The sequence below is a fragment of the Saimiri boliviensis genome, chromosome 7, assembly GCF_048565385.1.
Source record: "Saimiri boliviensis isolate mSaiBol1 chromosome 7, mSaiBol1.pri, whole genome shotgun sequence".
Lineage (NCBI taxonomy): Eukaryota > Metazoa > Chordata > Mammalia > Primates > Cebidae > Saimiri > Saimiri boliviensis.
This window is the reverse complement of record NC_133455.1, coordinates 38,802,087-38,816,011: the sequence shown is the minus strand read 5'-3', so window position 1 is coordinate 38,816,011 and position 13,925 is coordinate 38,802,087. Positions and strand designations below refer to the sequence as shown.

Here is a 13,925-nt window from a genome sequence, read left to right as displayed (position 1 = left end):
TCCACATTACCTTCACTTTGTTCCCGTCTCCCTCCCTCACACGCTGGGCTCTGGCTGGACTGGCCACTCTTCCTGTTCCTGAACTCCTTCACTTCTTTCCCACCGCGGAGTCCTTTGCCAGGAATGCTCTGTCTTGTCACTCTTCCCTTTGTTGACTCATTACCCTCAGGTCTTAGTTTACAAGTCACATTCGCAGAGAGACCTTCTTGGACCGCCCTCTATATATTCATTTTCTATGGTACATAACCAGTGACTGTAAACTTAGCGGCCAAAACACCACAAATTTATGACCTCATGAATTCTGCAGGTTGGAAGTCTGCCACATGTTACCTAGGTCTTCTCAGGGTCTCACAAGGCTACAGTCAAGGTGTCAGCTGGTTGTATCCTCATCTGGAGGCTCAATGGGGCAAGGATCCACTTCCAAGTTTCCTTGGGTGTCGGTGGAATCCGTTTCCTTCTGGCTGTGTGACAAACGTCCCCATTTCCTTGCTGGCTTTCAGCTCCTAGAGGCTACTCTTGGGTTTTTGCCCTGCAGCTCACTTCAAAGGCAGCTCACAGCAATATGGCACCAATCCAATGAGACAGACTATTATATAATGTAACCTAATCAAGTGTGACTATCCCATCATATTCGTAGGCCCTGCCCACATTCAAGGGGAAGGGACTCTGAGGGCAGGAAGTGGGTGAAGGGAACCAGCTCTTGGCAGCCATCTTAGAATTCAGCCTAGGACCCAGCGGAAACAGGCCTGCCCTCCCTGTGGGTCCTTGTTCCTGCTTCCTGTTTAATCTCATCACCACACTCATCATTTCAATTACACCTTTTTTTGTTTACTTGTTGTATGTCTGTCTTTCCCACTAGATTGTAAGCCTCATGTCTTTATATTCAGGTCACAGTATTAAGACTGGTACAAAGTAAACACTTAATAAATAACTGTTGAATGAACAAATGAATCAATGAGCCCTGTAACTTGTTAAGGAAGACATTAGCTCCATTACAGAAATGGGGAAATGACTTTTGGAGAGTTAATCAGCCTGCCCAGTTAGAGAAAGAGCCTAGACTGAGCTAGAATCCAGGCTGAGTCTTAAAGCTTGTGGGGCCCAGTAATCTGCGAAAAGCTTCATTCCCTGTAGGCAGTAGAGTCCCTGAAGTACTGCCTAGATCAGGCGTCCCCAAACTGTTTACACAGGGGGCCAGTTCACTGTCCCTCAGGCCATTGGAGGGCCGCCACATACTGTGCTCCTCTCACCACCAATGAAAGAGATGCCCCTTCCTGAAGCGCGGCGGGGGGCCGGATAAATGGCTTCAGGGGGCCGCATGTGGCCCACGGCCGGGCCGTAGTTTGGGGATGCCTGGCCTAGATTGTTAATAATAAGAGGGCAAGACTGTGTGTGTGGCATGTCTGAAATCCAGGCACTACCCTTGGTCACATGCCCCAACCCATGCAGACTCCTATGTCCAACTGCCCATTTGACATCTCTACCTGGGTCCTGCAACTTCACGCGTCCAATATGAGGCTTCTGATTCCCCGCACCTTCCCTCCCTCACAGCTGCCTCCCCACCTGCCCTCTCCACTGAGCAAAATGCCTTCATCCTTCCAGCTGCTCACATCAATATCCCGTTTTTACCTCTCTGCTCCCTCTCCAATCTGATCCTTGCAGTCATCCCTCACATCCAAGTCAGCATTCAATAGTGACCACTTACCTCCCCCAGCACCCATCTTGCTCTCTTGCCCCTTCAATTTATTCTCTTCCTAGTAGCTAGATAGGAGCTTTTAACGCATTAATTTGTGCTCTATTCAAAACCCTCCAGAATCCCCCTTCTCATTCGGAGGAAAATCTGGTTTTGTAAAGCCTGTATGTACTTGGGAAGTCTAGTCCCCACCCGTCCACCCTGAGCCTGCCCTGGCTCTCTCTATGGCAACCTTGCTGGTCTCCTTGTGGTTCTTTTTTTTTTTTCCCCACCGACAGGGTCTCCTTCAGTTAGCTAGATAGGAGTGCAGTGGTATAAGCACAGCTCACTGCAACCTCTGCCTCCTGGACTCAAGCGACCCTCCTTATCTCAGCCTTCTGAGTAGCTGGGACTACAGGTGTGTACCACTATGCCTGTCTAATTAAAAATAATTTTTTTTGTAAATATGGGGTTTTGCTCTGTTGCCCAGGCTAGTCATGAACTCATGGGCTTGAGCAATACTCCTGCCTCGGCCCCACAAAGTGCTGGGATTACAGGTGTGAACCTCTGCACCTGGACTCCTTATAGTTTCTTGAACACAACAAGCATGCTCTCTGCTCTGTGACATTCAATGTTTTCCTGCCTGAAACACCCTTTCCCTTACTATCTGCTTGACCTGCAACTTCGCTTCTTCCAGTCCCGTGAAATGTCATCTTACCAGTGATCCCTAACCAACCCTTTCCTCCCTCCGTCTGGCTTCTTGTTCTCCAGAGCATGTATCACCATCTTTTTAAAAAGAAATTACTTGCAATTCTGTTTCTTTGCTTATTGTCTGCATGCCCTCTATTAGTTTGCCAGGGCTGCCATAACAAAGTGCCACAGACTGTGTGGTGTAAACAACGGAACTTCATTATCTCATAGTGCGGGAGGCTAGAAGTCCAAAATTAATGTGTCAACAGGGCTGGTTTCTTCAGAGGGCTGTGAAGACAGGATCTGTTCCAGGCCTCTCTCCCTGGCTTATATGTGCCCATCTTCTCCTTGTGTCTCTTCAGATTGCCTTTTTTCTGTGTCTGTGTCCAAATTTCCCCGGTGTATAAGGATACCAGTTCTACTGGCTTAGAGCCCATCCTGATGATCTCATTTTTATTTAATTACTTCTAAAGACCCTCTCTTCAAATAAGGTCACTCTGAGACACTGGGGGTTAGAACTTCAACATATAAATTTTGTGAAGACACAATTCAACCCACAACATTCTCTCAGAAAGAATATGAACATCATTCATCCGATCCAAAGAAAGCACTCGCTGATCTTTCTCAAATGAGTCAATGTCCAAATATTCACCACGTTTATGATCAGCAACGTTATTATCATAATCAACCAGAAATCTTTAACTGGCATTTCTATACTTCTGTGGGATACTGATGATTGATATTAATCATGATATCCTGAAATTCTGTAAAGATCCCCAGACATCATTTGACTAAGTGGATAAAGATTACGCAAAGGCTATAAGCTCAGTATACTTTTAATGTTGACTATATTTTGTTGTATTCTACCAAAATAAAATTTGGCCATTCATAGATAGGATTTTATACTACTTGCCAAATATCTAGAATATTTGTTTTTACTCTAGTCTAAAAGAACTCGAGGGTTTAAGTAACATACCAAAAACAGGATTTCAATAAAATGAGAATAAAAACAGATAAACCTGGATTAAGCAAAGAAAAGCAAATGTGCTTATCATGGGAGCCACTATAATTGCTCTATTTCAGCATAAATTCATATTAAAAATTGGGGGCAACAGAGCAGCTGATAAAAACAATATCTCAGATGCAGATTTATAGCAGTTCTTCAGGAGACAGAAGATTGTACCTGTGTGAAACTCAAAGAAATCTCCACCTCTGGCAGCCATAGGGCACAATTGTCTGATGCATCATTTCAATATCTTTCCCAACAGCTTCACTAAGAATTCAGAAGAATCCACACTGTTTGTTGCATCCAGCTTCATAAAAGTCAGGCAACAACATTAAAACATTACTGCAGGTAGTTTTTGAGGTCTGTGATGCAAATTAAGTACAGCACATAGACTATGCAGTGGACTAAATAGAGACCACATTTCTAAAATTCTCTCCCACAAATCTCCTTGCTTTTTGGCTAGCCTCCGCAAGAATGGGCTCTAGCACAATTGTTAAGGTAGTCTGATTCTGGCTTTTAGTCCAGGTTCCTCTACCTCTAAGCTGTGTGACCTAAGACAGTCACGTATCTATAAAATGGGATGATTATAATGCTTATTTTGTAGGTTTGTGGTTTAAAGGATTAAATTACATAATGTATATGAAGCTTTTAACACAATGCCTAGCACATGATAAGCACTCAGTGATGTTAGTAGTGATTCATTGTATTCTTAGACCGCAGGGGTGTGTGTGAGAGAGCGAGAGAGAGAAGAGAGAGAGAGAGAGAGAGAGAGAGAGAGAGAGAGACCACATAGGAGGGTGGTAGAGTTCACATTCCCTTATGAAAACCAAGGTACCCAAATGGTATGCCTGCTGAAATAGAAGGTTACACTCTGTTCACATGTTCCCATGAAAGAGAAATATAGGGAATCTGTTCTAGTTTCACTAGAACACCCTGTTCTCTGATAGACAGCAGTGTGTTAACAGTATTTATGATTTTCCAAAAGTAATGTTCTCATTATGATCATCAGTTTCATTTCTTGGTATTAATTCATCCCATTAAATGGAAAACAGAGGCACTAATTACCCAACTCTAATTACACCACCAGAAACCTTTGTACGGACAACCCATCTGTTGTATAATCAAGCATTTGACTGGCCTTTGTACCTGGCTTCTGGGAAGGAGACTCTAAGTTCCTGGAATTTCCCAGGTAATAGGACTGTTTGTTGTTCACAGGTCTCTTGTATCATACCTGAGTGTAAAAGGTGAGGTAGCTCAGGGTAGAATATGATCTCAGAAAGAACAACTATGTGATTAGAACAATCATGTGACACAGTTCGTGATTCACTCAATCATGCCTACATAATAAAATCCCAGTAAAAACTCTGGACACCAAGGCCCAGTGGAGCTTCCTGGCTGATGACCATATTGATGTCCATGGGGACAGGATATGGAAGCTCTGCAATCAGGGCCCACCCAGACCTCCCTTATGTGTGTCTTCTTTTGGCTGGTCCTGATTTGTACCCTTTATAATAAAACTAGAATTATAAATACAGCACTTTTCTGAGTTTTGTGACTCCTTCTAGCAAATTGCTCAAACTGACAGTATTGTGGGAAGCCACTAGATTTGTAGTTCACTGGTCAGATGTGCCAGCAGCCTTGGAACTGAAGGAGGGACAGTCTTGTTAGAAACCATGCCCTCAAAACCTGTGGAGTCTGATGTTAACTCCAGGTGGTTAGGATGAGAACTGAATCTCAATACACCTATTGATGTCAAAATACCATCTGAGTGCTCTTGGAGGTCTTCAGAACCCCTAATCCTGGCTGTGGAATACATACCTGAGAGAGAGGAGAGGCCTCAGGATATTTGGGTGCCCCAGAGTTCTATTTAAAGCTGTCAACAATTCCCCTTTTCCCCAATCACCACCATCACTACCACCACCAAAGGGATCGCCACTGGCACATGGCAGTCAGCACTCTCAACAGCATCACTTCCTGTCCCCTTGTAGCAAGTCCTCTGTTTATGATGAGGCAGGATTCACCAAACCCTGGGCTATCTTTCCATTAGGAAGGAACTTAAGAAAGTTTATAAGACTGATGAGACAATTTTCATTCAGATTACAGGTTAAAATTAAGCCTGCATTTATGACAATAGAATATTATTAGCATCTTTTTTTTGTTTTTAAGACAGAGTCTTACTCTGTCACCTAGGCTAGAGTGCCGTGGCATGATCTTGCCTCACTGCAACCTCTGCCTTCCAGGTTCAAGGGATTCTCCCTGCCTTAGCCTCCCAAGTAGCTGGGAATACAGGCACCACCACCACATCCAGCTAATTTTTGTATTTTTAGTAGAGATGGAGTTTTGCTATGTTGGCCAGGCTGATCTCAAACTCCTGACCTCAAGTCAGTCTATGCGACTTAGCCTCCCAAAGTGCTGGGATTACAGGTGTGAGCCACCATGCCAGCCTACTAGTATCTTATTTACAGTAAAACACACACACACACACACACACACACACACACACACACAAAACAAATAGTTACTAATTGCTGCAGATTGTAGTAGTTATTTCCTTGTTCATCTGTTGCATTCCCAACACATTTTTTCTCTCCTCTTTCTTCTAACAGACTCTGTCCATCTTCCATTGCCCTGTCATAAGAATGAGCATGAGAGACTGTGCTGGGGGCTGGGGGTGGAGGGTGCGGCTGGTGTAGCCTCTGTGCCTCATTGTTCCCTGGTGCCACCTGGGCCGCTGGCACCATGAAGATCTGGACTTCGGAACACATCTTTGACCACCCATGGGAAACTGTTACAACAGCTGCAATGCAGAAATACCCAAACCCTCTGAACCCAAGTGTGGTTGCAGTTGATGTGTTGGACAGGCATACAGAGCCCTCCGGAAAGTTGCATAGCCACAGACTTCTCAGCACAGAGTAGAGACTGCCTTCCATTGTGAAGTCTCTTATTGGTGCAGCAAGAAGGAAAACATATGTGCAAGAACATTCTGTAGTTGATCCTATAGAGAAAACAATGGAACTTAAAGCTACTAATATTTCATTTACAAATATGGTTTCAGTAGATGAGAGACTTATATACAAACAACATCCTCAGAAACCGGAAAGAAACTGTTTTGACTCAAGAAGCCATAACCACCAGGAAAGGAGTGAGCCTCAGCAGTTACCTGGAAGGACTGATGGCAAGTATGATATCCTCCAATGCTAATAAAGGCCCAGAAGCAGTGGAATGGGTAATATATAAATTAAATGCTGAGACTGAAGAACTGACAGCCTCAGCAAGAGGAAGCATATGGACTCCAGTGGCCGCAGCAGCGTTTGCAGAGAAGTGATCGTGAAAGTTTGTAGATAACTTTGGGTACTCCAAGCCTCTCCAAGCTGGCTACATATTTATGGGTTATTTTAAAAATAGAACTATATTTTAGGTAATTTTTTTTGATAAGTTGGTGTAAGGCTATGTGACTTGATCAAAACAGAGGCAGGGCTTCTAAATAAAAGGAATCATCTGAAATTCAAGTTGTTTGAAATTACTATCTGATTTTGAGGGTTCCAGTATTTCTGTGAAAATTCAACAAGAACTCCTTGAAAATTGTTATTGATATTGAATCTCCTTAAGATAGAATTTTCAAGCTTTCCGTACACTGGAACTCTACCTGACTTTGGACCAACCCCAGAACAGAGCAGAGCCACGTCCTATAGACACCCACTGACCTGCTGCTGTACACTTCAACAGCTTGCACAAGGAACACACAGAAAAAGGATAAATTGTGTAGTTTTAAAATAGATTTTGTGTAAAATAACTTGCTCTGCTATAACCACCATTAAAAATCAGTGTTTGGTTTGGTACTTAAATATTTCTGGAGTGAAAATTATCACTAAAGTAACATGACTCCAACAAAAGTATGGTTTCATTATATTAAAGAGTACCATATTGATTTGCCAAAGTTTTGTAACTTAGTAAAGATATTAACCTCCAAAAAAAAAAGAAGAATGGGCATGAGAGTACCCATCCAGTCAGAGTATTTATTTTAGTTAAGGTAGGTTAATTGCTATAACAAATCAGCCACAAAGTATAAGGGCTCAAACATAATAAAATTTTATTTTTTGTTCACATAAATACTTCAGTAGCTTTTGAACTATTTATGTGAGCAAAAAAATAAACTTTGATTGGGGAGGAAGACGACTTTGTTTCACATAGTCATTCAGCAATCAGCTGTCAGCAGCTCCTTCACCACATTTCCATGATGTCTTTGGTCATTAATTTTCAGCTGGTATAAGGGGAACATGACAGTATAGACCCATCCGTTTCATAATCTCCATGAGTCAGAAGTAATACATATCAATTTCATTCGTATTGCTTTGATAAGAACTAGCTAAATGGCCTCATCTAAACGCAAGGGCAGCTGAGAAATGTAGTCCTTGTCTGGCCTTCTGCTTCTCAGATAGACCCCTCTAATGTTGAAAAGACAGTACAAATTTTGGTAGATAGTTAGCCATCAGAGATTGGATATGACCATGACATGATCCAAACTGAACCAATTAAAGTACACTTGTGAAACTGATATTTAAAAGCTGGGAAGATGCACATCTGGACTTCTGTGGCCACATTCTCTGCCCTGAGGTGAAGTGTCTACAAAGTGAAGCCAGGGAGCGGAAGAGAAAGAGAGAATGAATGGGAACGTGAATGAGTCCTAATGGCCTTATCTCTCAGTTCTGATCTTAGAGGGTCAGATTCCCTTTTTAGTCCTCTGTTTAGGATGAGGCAGAATTCACCAAACTCTGGACTATACTTCCATTAAGAGCAAACTTGAGAAAGTTTATAAGACTGATGAGACAGTTGCACTCAGATTACAGGTTCAAACTAAGCCCACATTTATGATGATGTAATTATTCCTAGCTACACAAGCCAGTGAGTTCCTCTCTTTAAGAGTCAAATTTAGCCTCCGTCACTTGCATCATTCTTTGAGCCTCAGGTATATGCCAAAAGCTACTAGGCTTCTTATATAATTTCCCAAATGAATCCTTAAAACAATTATAGGTATTATTAGTTTCATTTTATAGATGAGAAAACAGAAATAGGAATAAGTAGAGAAACAGTCCAAAATCAAGATCTAAGGGTATAGGGCAAGGATTGACAAACATTTTCTGTAAAGGGGCAGAGAGTAGATATTTTAGGCTTTGTGGGCCATGGGATCTCTCACAACAGCTTAACTATGCCACTGTAATACAAAAGCAGCCGTAGGCAATAGTATACTAACAGATGTGGCTGGCTTTCAATAAAACTTTATTTACAAATCAGGCAGCAGTTTGGATTTGGCCCTTAGGGCATAGCTTGCTGACCCCCCATAAGATAGGCAGTGGGAAATAACCTGAAAGTCAAGACAACTGTGGTTTTGTCTGTAACTAAATTTGTGATCTTGAACACATTGCTTGACACCTCTGCTGCTCTCCGTTTCCTTGTTCATTTCAATGCCTTCACCAGCCTTTTCCATTCTATCACATCCTTTTCAATTCCCACATGCATAATGCATAATTAATTCACAATTTTACCTGGAGCTCAACTGAGAACGACTAATGTATTTTTATTTTAACTTTGCCTTATTATCACAGAGTATATAAAACATAAATTGATCCTTTGTCTTGATGCCCCTAGTTCATGGAAAGTATCCGTGATTGGTGTGGTTTCATCCCTCGGGTGCCCCTGGGATGTGCAGGGCCATTGGCTCCCATGTGATGTGCCGTGAGGTCAGCCATCAGTTTCTCCGGTGGCGCTGCCTGCTGCCTCTGCTGTCGCTTCTCACTGCTGCTAATCTGCTCACTAATGAATACTCATTTGCTTAGATCAAGGTCCAAGAATGCGTCCTTTTCATCCCTCCTTCGAGTAAACTACAACTATGCCCCTGGAGACCATTCCCTTTGACTTCAAATTCCAGGGTCTGAGGGGTTGGCATTCCTAGAAACACGATCCTGGAGGAACAGGGCATCATTTAAATGCCTGCCTGGTTAACTTGTTTAGCCAAAAATATGACACTCAAGTCATAAGACTAATTTTACAAACCACTCTCTACTTAAGCAATTAGGCTTCCAGAAGTCTCTGGTACGTGAAAATTTTCCATGAGCTCCAAAAGCCAATTACAACAGAGGAAAACAAAAGTTGGAGACTTCATATCCTTCAACCTCAGTAAGGGCATGAAAGTTCCCTCAGGGCTCTCCGGAGAAAGTCCATTATCAACATACTTGTGTACTGTCAGTGGGATCAAAAGAGCATCAGATCTGTTGGGAATATTTGGAACTAGAGATCTGAGGGTTAGAATGAGTCAAGGAAGGTGAAATGGTGAATGCTCATAGACTAGGCCTTTCTCCCTGATAAAGGCCAGATAGCAGACAGGCAACTGGTGTTTAGAAAAGGGCCAGATGGTAAATATTTTTAGGCTTTGCAGTCTACATACTCTGCATACAGTCTCTGTTGCATGGTTTTTCTTTCTTTTTTTTTTTTCTCTCTTTTGCTTTTTGGCTTTTTTTTTAACCAAAAAAAATTAAAATTTTAAATTAAACTATTATTAGCTCAAAGGGGTTACAAAACTAACCAGATTTGGCCCACAGGCTCTAGTTTGCTGACCATTGCTACATGAATCCTGGCTTTGCCATCACTAGCTGTATGATCAGGAATGAGTAACTATACATTCTGCTTGTTTGTTTGAGACAGAGTCTCGCTCTGTTACCCAGGCTGGAGTGCAGTGATATGATCTCAGTTTACTGCAACACCTGCCTCAGCCTCCTGAGCAGCCGGTGCATCCCACCATGCCTGCCTAATTTTTGTGTTTTTAGTAGAGATGGGGTTTCACAATGTTGGCCAGGCTGCTATCAAACTCCTGACCTCAAGTGATCCACCTGCCTTGACTGGGATTACAGGCATAAGCCACCATGCTCAGTCCAAGGGAATGAATGCAATTATGCATTCTAAGCCTCCGTTTCATCACCTATAAAATGAGAATGTTTTCTCATTGCAGGATTGTTGACTGGGGTGCTGCTTCACAGCACTGGTACATAGCTGCATTCAGTCTATGAACGGTAGCTGGCGTTGCTAATTTCTGAATCATCAAGTCTCAGTTTTCATGTGGCTACTATGTTTTCTTTGTCTCTGCTTTCTCTGAAAAGGCACTTAAATGTTAGTCTTGAGGTTTTAGGTAAGGGTTAGATTTATACGCACGTAGGCCTTAAGGAATAAGACAATGTTATAGTTTGGATGTTCTTAAAACTTCATATTAAATTTTTCCAGTGTTGGAGGTGGAGCCTGTTGGGAGGTCTTTGGGGCGGATCCCTCTTGAATGGCTTAGTGCCATCCTTGAGGCAGTGAGTAAGCTCTTGCCCTATTAGTTCCCATGAAGCTGGCTGTTGAGAGCCTGACACCCCTCGCTCGTACTCTCTCACTCTCTCACTCTCTCTTGCTTTTCCTCTGACTGTGGGACCTGCACGTGTCTCCTCCCTTCCACTTCCACCATGAGTGGAAGCACCCTGAGGCTCTCCCGAGAAGCAATGTCGGCGCCATGCTTCTTGTACAGCCTGCAGAACCATGAACCAAGTAAACCACTTTTCTTTATAAATTACCCACCCTCAAGTATTCCTCTATAGCAACACAAACAGACGAAGACAGATGAATTTAAGAGTAGCTCCTTAATATCTTTCCTGCCAGCCTGCCAAAGACATAAATTTTCACCTGAGAGCTGCCCTTTTTTTTTGAGACTGAGTCTTGCTCTGTCACCCAGGCTGAAGTGCAATGAATGATCTCGGCTCACTGCAATCTTCGCCTCCCAGGTTCAAGCAATTCTCCTGTCTCAGCCTCCCAAGTAGCTGGGACTACAGGTGTGCACCACCACTCCTGGCTAATTTTTGTATTTTTAGTAGAGACAGGGTTTCGCCATATTAGCCAGGCTGGTCTTGAACTCCTGACCTCATGATCTGCCCACCTCAGCCTCCCAAAGTGCAGGGATTACAGGCGCGAGCCACTCCCCCCCGGCCAGAAAAGCCCTTTTGCAGCACAATATCCAGTCTCCATAGTCTCCTGTTACAATACAAATCTATGACTGGAGGAGACAGGGGGCACCTGGCCAGCCTCACTAATACCATAGCTCAAGGTTGCTTAGCAAATTAGCTCATCTTTGAGTATTGAGCCTGAGGGAAATGCCCATAATGAAGACCACACTAGCTAGAAGACAGTCTGTAGAGGAGTCAGTCAAAGGCTTTACAGGAAACAAGGGCTGGAAGGAGACTCCCAGAGAGGAGGTAGGGGAAGACAAACTTTGTGATCTGGCATCCTGTACCTTTCATTGTCCTCAACCCTCTCTCTCCCCACTCCCAGGTTCTGGCACCCACTCCCTCCTTTGTTGGTGCTTGAAATTTATTTGCTCTCCTAATTCCAAGACAGGTTAGCCACAGCTTGCCTCCATGACTTCCTCAAAATTCAGCCCATGTTCCTTGCCAACAGGGCAGCTTGCCTTTCCAGAAAGTCCTGTGTGCTTGAAGTGAGGTGAAAGTGGATTTTTTGTTATATTGTTTGTCTTTGTGATTGGGAAATCGAACTAACGTAACAAAAGGTACATGGAGCATGTACCTGCATGAAAAGAAACCCATCGAGGCCTCCTGCTCCTATGCACATTTCATCCGCTTTCCTGGTCATAACACCCTCTCTCCACCCTCTCAGTCACCACTGTCCTCAGCATCCTGGTGTTCATTTCCTCTGCCTTTAAAAAAATAATTTTGTTTCCTCATTATGCACACCTGGACAACATATTTAAATGTTGTCTGTTTTCGAATTTTAAGATTGGAATTGTGCAATGTGTATTATTAGGGGCCTAACCTCTTGCTCAATGTTGTCTTTAAGAAGCATACCTGTTGTGGTGTGAAATGGCACTTGTTTTGATTGCTATGTAGGATTCCACTGTTTGGACACACCCCCCTTGTTTGCCCATTCTACTATTGATAGACACTTGGGCCATTTCCATGTTGGGACAATTACAAACAGTGTAGCTATGAACCTCTTAAATTGTGTATACTGGTGCTGTAAGCATGCATTTCTTATAGGCCCTAGAAAATTCTGGTCATAGACATTTGTAGCCAATAACCATTGCAGCCAAGTATTACCAATTTTTATCCAGCAATTTTTTTCCTATGCTTTTCTTGCAATTTTCAAGAAAATATTTCAATTCATATACCAAGAAAAAAGAAAGTGATTTTTTTCTCCCACAATAGTCTTTTTAATTTTTAAATTTTTTTTTTTTTTTGAGACCGAGTTTCGCTCTTGTTACCCAGGCTGGAGTGCAATGGCGCGATCTCGGCTTACTGCAACCTCCACCTCCTGGGTTCAGGCAGTTGTCCTGCCTTAGCCTCCTTACAGGCATGTGCCACCATGCCCAACTACTTTTTTGTATTTTTAGTAGAGACGGGGTTTCACCATATTGACCAGGATGGTCTCGATCTCTTGACCTCGTGATCCACCCGCCTCGGCCTCCCAAAGTGCTGGGATTACAGGCTTGAGCCACCACGCCCGGCCAAAAAAATTTTTTTAGCCACAGTCTCACTTTGTCATCCAGGCAGGTATGCAGTGGCACAATCATAGCTCACTACAGCCTCAACCTCCTGGGCTCAAGCAATCCTCTCACCTCAGTCTCCCAAGTAGCTAGGACTTGGGACAACAGGCACACGCTATCATACCCAGTGATATGGTTTGGATCTGTGTTCATTTCAAAGTGAACACAAATCTCACGCTGAATTGTAATCCCCAGTATTGGAGATGTGGTCTGGTAGGTGACTGGATCACGGTGGGGGGAAGTTTTCATCCCCTTGGTACTGTGTAGTGAGTTTTCAAGGGATCTGGTTGTTTAAAAATGTGTAGCTTCCCCAACCCCCCCCCCCCCCACTGCCACTTCTTTCCTTCTGCTCTGGCCATGTAAGATGTGCCCACTTCCCCTTTGCCTTCTATCATAACTGTAAGTTTCCTGGGGCCTCCCCAGAAGTAGGTGCCACCATGCTTCCTGTATAGCCTGTAGAACCATGAGCCAATTAAACCTCTTTTCTTTCTAAATTACCCCGTCTCAGGTATTTCTCTGTAGCAGTCTGAGAACACACTAACACACTCAGATATTTTTTTAAAAAGATAAGGGCTCACTATTTTGCTCAGGCTGGTCTGGAACTCCTGGGTTCAAGCAATCCTCCCACCTCAGCCTCCTAAAGTATTAGGATTACAGGCATGAGTCACCATGCCTGGCTTTTTTTCCATGGTATCCTTAACCAGCTCTTATGCTTATATTGCACCACAGAAACTTTATTTCATTATTCACACACCAAATATAGTAAGCATCTATCATATGCCTAGTACCATTCCTACGGCCATGAACAAAATAAGCAAATACTTCCAACCTTAAACAGCTAACATTCTAGTAGTGAGACAATTACAAATAAATACTTTTAAAAAAATATGCCAGATGCTGAATATATAAAGAACTTCTACAACTCAACAACAAAGAAACAACCTAATGAAAAAATGAACAAAGACTTAGACATTTCTCCA

The 13,925-nt window shown here is 43.0% G+C and overlaps 1 pseudogene; it reads left to right on the top strand.

The window, feature by feature from the left end:
- The first annotated feature begins 6,104 nt into the window (after positions 1 to 6,104).
- Positions 6,105 to 6,705, top strand: LOC101042793 (PRELI domain containing protein 3B pseudogene; annotated as a pseudogene).
- The last annotated feature ends 7,220 nt before the right edge of the window (positions 6,706 to 13,925 follow it).